Source organism: Sciurus carolinensis, chromosome X (assembly GCF_902686445.1).
Source record: "Sciurus carolinensis chromosome X, mSciCar1.2, whole genome shotgun sequence".
In the NCBI taxonomy this organism is placed as follows: Eukaryota; Metazoa; Chordata; class Mammalia; order Rodentia; family Sciuridae; genus Sciurus; species Sciurus carolinensis.
Window position 1 is genome coordinate 90,294,663 of NC_062232.1, and position 9,306 is coordinate 90,303,968.

Here is a 9,306-nt window from a genome sequence, read left to right on the forward strand (position 1 = left end):
ACATACATACCAAGGATTGAACCCAGGGGCACTTAACCACTGAGCCACATCCTCAGTCCTTTTTTGTATTTTATTTAAAGACAGGGTCTCACTAAGTTACTTAGGGCCTTTCTAAGTTGCTTAGGCTGACTTTGAACTCATGATCCTCCTACCTTTGCTTCTCAAGCTACTAGGTTTACAGGCTTGTGCCACTGTGCCATGCTAAAATTTATTTTTAAAGTGTATTTTTTCTTAGGAAAATTGTTGAATCAAGTTGATTTAATTTAAAAATGGGAAAAAGAAAACCAAAAACTACTGTTAACATTTAAGTGTATACTTTCTGGTGTGTATTCTATGTACCTGCATGGAGAGTTAGGACTATTTTTTAGGCAGGACTATACTATATATATGATGTTAAATTTGATTTTTCATTTCATTCATCAAATATATATATATATATATATATATGTCAAAAATACCAATTGACAATCTTTTTAATGGTTTTACAACATTCCATTGGACTTACATACATTGTTTTCTAGCCAATGTATCCCATTTTGTTGCCGATTTTTTTTTTTATTCCAGGGATTGAACCCACGGATACTTAACCACTGAGCCATATCCCCAGCACTGTTTTATGTTTTATTTTGAGACAGGGTCTCACTAAGTTGCTTACAGCCTCACTAATTTGCTGAGGCTGGCTTTGAACTTGTGATCCTCCTGCCTCAACCTCCTGAGTGATGACATTTTTCTTAAATATTTCAGTATTATATATAAAACTGGGATGGACATGCTTATACTTGTATCCTTGCAAAGTTGTCTTAATATTTTCTTATAATAAATTATTATAAATTTTTTTTAGATGGAAGGATATTTTTGGAAAGGTTTTGATACATACAGTCAAATAAATTCCAAAAAGGTTGTGGCAACTTATCTTTCCATCAGAAATGTACGAGTGTGCCTATTTCTTCATACTCAGTCATCACCAAATATTTCTATTTTTGTTGGCTAATCTGATGTGTGAGAAGTGGTTATCCTGTAGCTATTTTAAATTTTTTGTTTGAATAATATTGAGGATGTATATCACTCAGGATTCTCCAAAGAAACAGAACCAATAAAAATTTATTGTAAGGTATTGGCTACTGTGATTATAGAAGCTGAAAAGTATCATCATCTGCCATCTGCAAGCTGGAGCTCCGGGACAACTTTTGTTGTAGTTCAAAGGTTTCAGAGCTGGATAGCCACTGGTGTAAATCTAGTCCATTTCTGTTGACCTGAGAAAGAGGAACACTGAGGGCAAGAGAAGATGGATGTCTCAGTTCAGTCAGGCAGAGTTAATTCAAACTTCAGCTGCCTTTTTGTTCTATTTAGCCCTTTAATGTTTTGAATGATGCCCACCCACATTGAGGAGGATCATCTGCTTTACCAGTCCGCCAATTCAAATTCTAAGCTCTTCTGGAACAACCTCACAGACACATGCAGAAATAATGTTTAACCTTCTATGTGGGCATCACAGGGCCTGGTCAAGTTGGTATATAAAATAACCATCACAGGATGTTCTTTTTTTTTTTTTTTGGTAATGAATGCCTGGAAATATTCAAGTGGAGCACTAAGTACAGTGCCTTGCATATCCTCAATCCTCAATAAATTTGAGTGAATCATATTTTTATATTTATTATTGTGATGGTTAGTTTTATGTCAACTAGACTGGGTTAAGGGATGCACAGGTAGCTGAGAAGAATCTTATTACTAGGTGTGTCTGTAAGGCTGTTTCTGAAATAAATTAATATTTGGATAGGTAGACTGAACAAAGATCTGCCTTCACCAATCTGGAGGGAATTATGTATTCACAGAGTACCTAAATAGAACAAAGAGGTACAGCATGAATTGAATTCTCTCTCTTTGAATCTGGGACACCCATTTTCTCCCACTCTCAAATGTTGGAGCTCTGATTCTTGGACCTTTGGACTCTGGGATTTACACCAGTAGCACCTCAGTTTCACAGGTCTTCAAAACCGGACTGAGAGTGACATCATTGCTGACCATATCTATATCTACCATCTATCTGTATGTCTATCTCTGAGATAGATATAGATATAAATGTCCTATGGCTTCTGTTTCTCAGGAGGAACTTAGTACAATTATCAAATTAATCTGTGAGTCTGATGATCTGGGAAGTGGGATAGTTGCATCAAATGCAAAAATGAGCTTTCATTGTGTGGTCTCCATCCTGAAAAAAATATATATAAATTTACCTCATCCAAACATCAACCATTAACTCCTTTCTTTTGCATATGAAATAGCTTGATATTTAAGGGCTAATGTGAGTCAACCAGAAAATCTAATTGTCCTTTCTCTGTAGTTACAAATCTGCACTGGATTTCTATTAGGGTGTGACAATTGCAATGGAATGTTCTGGAAAAAGAAAGATTTCCTTGGCAATTATCAAGAATACAAATAATTGTGCGTATTGGCAAATATGTAGGGAACAAGGTACACTCATACATTACTGGTGGGACTGTAAATTAGTGCAACCACTCTGGAAAGTAGTATGGAGATTCCTCAAAAGAACGAGGGATGGAACTACCATATGATCCAGCTATCCCATTCCTTGGTATATATCCAAAAGATTGAAAATCCACATACTATAGGGATGCAGCCACATCAATGTTTATAGCAGCACAATTCACAATACCCAAATTATTGAATCAGTCAAGATACCTGTCAAGAGATGAATGGATAAAGAAAATGTGTTATCTATACACAATGGGATGTTACTTAGCCATAAAGAAGAATGACATTATGATATTTGCTGGTAAATGGATGGAACTGGAGAATATCATGCTAAGTAAAATAAGCCAGACTCCAAAAGTCAAAGGTTGAATGCTTTTCCTGACATGGAAAATCTGGCCCAAAATAAGGAAATAGAGAAAGTGAGAGAGAAAGAAGGGGAAAAGGGTGTTTGGTGGAGGGAAATTCCATCAAAATAGAAGATAGATCAGTGGAGTACACAAAGGAGACTAAGCAAGAGGGGAAGGGAAAGGAGAAGTACTGGGGAATGAATTAGAGCTTTATAATTATGTCCAAATGAATCCTAATGTTATGTATAACTAAAAAGAATCAACCAAAATAAAATAAAAAAGAAAGATTTCCTGATAGTTGAGCCTGAGCATGAGGAGAAAACTTCTGAACAGCATATATTTCCACCTTCTATAGCTTCAGTCCTCATAGAGAATGAGAGTAAACAAAGATAGTAATGATTCCATAAACAGGAATCTGTAGCAGTTTCTAAGCATATGAAAGAACTTGAGACTAGATTGATGCCAGGTAGAAGAAAGTTGTCTGAGAACAGAAATGGTAACATTCCTGAATGAATGAGGTGAGTGATTGATCACAATGAAGATAAATAGTTGTAATTGGCCATTTTTCTTCAGCTGGACAAATGATGAGTTGAGACTTTTTTTTAATCATGTTCATATATGTAGTTCAGTCAAATTATATACAGATGTTTAAAACATTTAAAGTACATGAAATTGAAGATTGGTGTCATGAATATAACATTGACCATTCATTCATTTTATGAAATTAAATTTAGGTAAAAATAACACTGAAAATTGACACTTAGACCTAAAAAGTCTTGCAGCATTTAATCATAATCATTAACTGTGCCTTAACCAGATCAATGAGAAAATAATATAAAATGAAACCACAGAAGACAAATGAAATTGTATAAAATTGAGATGTACACTTTATTTTGTATAATGTTGATGCTTTTAGTGAGTTGTACGAATGTAGGGTTTAATTGCAACAGAAAAAAAATCACATATGAATTTCTTTTGAAAATACCTCTGTTGATCACTTAACCCATATGGCTTATTGTAAAACCCAATTTGGGCAATGGTAGATGAAAACGATCTCATATTATTGATTGAGAAGTCAACCAGATTGTAGGATAGGACTTTTCAGCATTTATCCTGCTGCAGAAATGGAAGTTTGAATAACTATCCATTCACAAAAATACCTTCACAAGAGCTTAGAAAACCAACTGAAAGATTACAACCAACATCTGAGTACAGTACAGAAATAATGAAAGATGCATTGAAAGGCTGGGGTTGTAGCTCAGTGGTAGAGCACTTGCCTAGCATGTGTGAGGCACTGGGTTTGATCCTAGGCATCACATACAAATAAATGAATATAATAAAGGTATTGTGTTCGTCTACAATTAATTTTTTTTAAAAAAGCAAGATGCATTGAAGAGGGAGAGAAATATTATTTTATATTACTTTCATCATCCTTCCTCCAACCCTAGGCAGCAAGGCTTGAAGAGAGAGATTCTTCACTTGTGGGAAGGAGAGGGCAATGAGCAACAGATTTTTGTCTCAGTCTCCAACACTGGGTCTATCTCAGCACTGTTGGCCCCAAACTCTAATCTGGTACTCACAGACTGTGACTTTAAGACTGCTCTGACTCCAGACCAGATCCTGTAGCCCCTGACTCCAGGCTTGCCCTATGGACACAAAGGAGGTCAGCAAGAAAGGAAAAGAAACAAAGATCTAAAAAAATAGACAGAAAATTATTAGCATAATGGAGGTAGTAAGTCCTTATCTAGCAATAATCATACTGAATATAAATTGATTAAATCCTCCAATAAAAGCATGTGTGAGGCACTGGGTTTGATCCACAGCACTGCATGTAAAATAATGAAATAAAACAAAGGACTATCTACAACTTTAAAATATTTTTTTAAAAAGACAGTACTAAATAAATAAAAAATGAGATTCAACTACATTTGGCCTATAAGACACTTTATTGACTATAAGGACACACATAAATTCAAAGTGACAGGATGGGACAAGATATTCCATGCTGTCTGTTTTGTGCTACTATAGCAAAAGACCAGAGAATTGAAATATATAAAGAGTACATATTTACTTTTTATAGTTTTGGAAGTTGGGAAGTCCATGGTCAAGGGGGACACATCTGGAGAGGGCCTTGTGCTGGATGGTGGATGGCAGAAAGGTAAGGAAGCATGTGAATGAGAAAGCAAGTGATCAAACATACAGTCTCTAGCTCTTTTATAATTAACATTAATCCATTCATGAGGGTGAAGTCCCTATAACCCACGCAACTACCATTAGGCCCCACCTCACTATACTGTTGCATGTGTGATTAAATTTCCAATGCAATTTCTTTTGGGAACAAATGGCAATGGAGATCAAAAGAGAGCAAGTGTAGCTCTACTTCATCAAATAAAACAGAATTTAAGTTAAAAAACTGTTAAATATGACCAAGAAAGTCATTATATAATGATAAAAGTGTCATTTCATCAAGAGGACAAAATAATTATAAACATACATGCATCCACCATTGGAACACCTCAATATATAAAGCAAATATTAATATATCTGGAGAGAGAGGGGAGGCTATAATACAGAAAATAGTATAATAATACTAGGGAACTTCATTATCTCCCTATTTTGGCAATGAATACACCATCAACACAGAAAATCCATAAGGAAATATCAGATTTAAACTACATTTTAAACCAAATGGACATAACAGACATATGCAGAACATTTTATCCAAGAGCAGTAAAATGCACGTTCTTTTCACATGAACGTGACGTATTCTCTAGAATAAAAATGTTAGTCCACGTAATATTTCCTTTCCAATTTAAGAAAAGTGAAATAGTATTATATATCTTTTCCAAACAAAATGCTATGAAACTGGAAGATTTATGAGAAATTTCAGAAAATCCACAAATATGTGGACATTGAACAACATGCTCTGGAACAATCAATGACTCTAAGAAGAAATTAAAAGAGAAATTATAAAATATTGTGAGACAACTAAAGATGGTCATACAACATGTCAACAAGCAAAAACTTATAGAATGCAGCCAAAGTAGTGCTAAGAGGGAAGGGTACTGCAACAAATTGTTATACCACAAAAGAAGAAATATCTCAAATAAATGATCTAACATTACACTCAAGGAACGAAAAATGAAAGAAAAGGTAAGCCCAAGATTAGCAAAAAAGAAATAATAAAGAAAAGAGTAAAAATAAATAAAATAGACATTAGGGAAATAATAAGAAAGATGAACAACACTAAAAGTTGTTCTTTATGAAATGATAAACAAAATCAACAAAACTTTAGCTACACTAAGAAATGAAGACTGAAGAATCAAATATATAAAATCAGAAATAAGATGGAAGACTTTACAACTGATTCTACCAAAATATCAAGGATTAAAAAAGACTACCATGGATAATTATAAGACAACAAATTGGAAAATCCAGAAGAAATAGATAAAATCCTAAAGATATACAATATACCAGTCTGACTCATGAGGAAATAGAAATTGTGAATAGACCAAAAAGGAGTAAGGAAATTGAATCAGTAATAAAAAAGCCTCCCCATCAAAGAAAAGCCAGGTCTTGATGGTTTTGTTCCTGAATTCTACCAAATATTTTAAAGAAGAACTCATACCAACCGTTTTTGATCTGTTCTAGAATTGAAGAAGAGGAAATACTTCTAAACTCATTTTATAAGTCTAGTATCATCCTGACTTCAATGCCAGGTAAGGGCACTAAGAGGAAAGGAAATTACAAAATACTATCCCTGAGGAACAAAGATGCAAAAATTCTAAACAAAATACTACTAAATTCAAGTTCAGAAGCAAAGTAAAAGGATCCTTCACCATGATCAATTTGGATTTATCAGTGGGATGCAAGAATGGTTCAACATAAGCAAATCACTAAATGTGATATACCATATTAACAGACTGAAGGACAAAAACAATATGATCATTCCTATAGATTCAGAAAAAACTACCAATAAAATTCAACTTTTTTTTGACACAAACTTTCAACAAATTAGGCATGAAAAAAATGAACCTCAACACAATAACTGCCATATGCAACCAACACTCAGCTAACATCATACTCAATGATTAAAAATTCCAAGCTTTACTTCTATGAAGAAAATCAAGCTAAATTAGTAAATTAAAATTGTACTACTAGACTTAGTTCATGCAATTAAATAAGAGAAAGAAATAAAAGGCACCTGACTGGAAAGAAGGAAACAAAATTATCTTTGAATGACATGATCACTACCTCTAAAGACTCTATTAAAAATGATTAGAGTTAATAAAAGAATATATAACGATGCAGAATACAAAAATCAACATACAAAATTAGTAACATTTCTATACACTAACAACAAATTATTCAAAAATTAAATCAAGAAAAATCCCATTTGCCATAATACTTAGAAATAAATTTAACCAAAGAAATGAAATATCTATACATGTAAAACTATAAAACATTGATTTAGAAAACTGAAGAAGATACAAATAGGTGGAAAAAATTCCATGTTCATGGATTAGAAGAAATAGTATTGTTAAAATGTCCACATTACCCAAAGTGATCTCCAGATTAAATGCAACAGCCATCTAAATTCCAACATTTTTCACCAAATTTGCAAAAAAATGTAAATTTCATATGAAGCCACAAAGAACCCTGAATGGCCAAACTGGTCTTGAACAAGAAGAACAAAGTCAGAAGCATCATGCTACCTGACTTCAAAATATTCCCAAAATCTATAGTAATAAAAAAGAATAGCTTTTTTTATGCTACTGGCATAAAAAAAGACTCATAGACAATGGAAAAGAAGAAAAAGTCTAGAAATGAATATGCACAGAATTGGAAAAGGCAGTCTCCTTAATAAGCGGTGCTAGTGAAAGACATGAAGAAGAATAAAGGAGAGCCTTATCTCACACCAAATATAAAAATTAATTCAAAATGGATTAAATAATTAAGCATAAGATCAGAAAGTATGAAATAAGTACAAGAAAATATAGGAAACAAATCTCCATGCCATTGTCTGAGTATTTTTGGATATGATCACAAAAGCACAGGTAACAAAAGTGAAAATGGATAAATGAGATTAGATTGAACTAAAAAGCTTCTGCACAGCTTATGAAACAAATATATGAAAGCAGCATATGAAAACTTATGCAATGAGAAAATATTTTCAAAGCACCCATCTGATAAGGGATTCATTTCCAAAATATGGAACTCAGATAATCAACAGCAAATGAAAAATTAGAAAAATAACTTGATTTTAAAAATCAGAAAATTACTTGAATAGAAATTTCTCAAAAGGATACATAGAAATAGAAGTGGTAAACAGGTATATGATACAATGCTCAAGATCACTAATCATTGGGGAAATGCTAATTAAACCACAATGATTTCTACTATTCTCGAAATGACAAGATATTACATGTGTTGTTAAGGGTGTGGAGAAGAGGGCACCCTTGTACACTGTTGGTTGGAATGTAGATTGGTGCACTCATCATGGAAAACAGTATGGAGCTGCACACAGCATCACAGACCTGTAATCACAGCAGTTTGGGAGGCTGAGGCAGGAGGATCTCGAGTTCAAAGCCAGCCTCGGCACCTGAGTGAGGACATAAACAACTCAGTGAGACCCTGTCTCTAAATAAAAAATACTTTTAAAAACCTGGTTGGAACTTCGTAAGGAAATAAAAATACAACTACTGTATACCTCAGCCACCTCACTCCTGGATATATATCCAAAGGAAATGAAGTCAGAAAACAAGAGATACAGAGATGTGTACATTTTAATGTGTATGGTTGCAAAATTCACATTAGCTAAGTTTTGGAATCAAGTTTTGTGTCTGTTGGCAGATGAATGGAATTAAAAAATGTAATATCTATACAGAGTGGAATATTATTTAGTGTTCAAAACAGGAGAAAGCTGGGCATGGTGGCACATGCCTGTAATCCCAGTGGTTCAGGAGGTTGAGGCAGGAGGATGGAAGTTCAAAGTCAGCCTCAGCAAATTTGTGAGATGTTGGGGTCTTAAGCCCCCTTGCTCTTCTCCACCAGCGACAAGGGAAGGGGACACTCCCCAACAAGGTCAGACCGGGATAGGTAGGGTCGACTGACCACCCGCTCCCAGCCCTCCGGGTGGAGGACAATCAGACGCGTCAGGGAGACCCGTCACAGTAGGAACTCGTTTATTGAGGAAATCCCACAGCTGTTATGTAGGGTGGGGGCTAGGCAGGAACCAATCAGCTTAAAGGTCAGCAAGGCAGGGGGGTTCACACAGGCGAGAGTCCCATAGGACTATATGGCAAGCACGAGCTGATCACGTTCGCGGAACTGTCGTTAACCAATCCCTGAGGGTGGTCCAGTTTATCTCATGAACCTTTGAAACCGCCTTTGAGCCTTGATCCTGCTCACTCACCAAGAAGTAAGGAGTCAGCCTGAGTTAGTTAATGTGTCATTAGTCCCAACA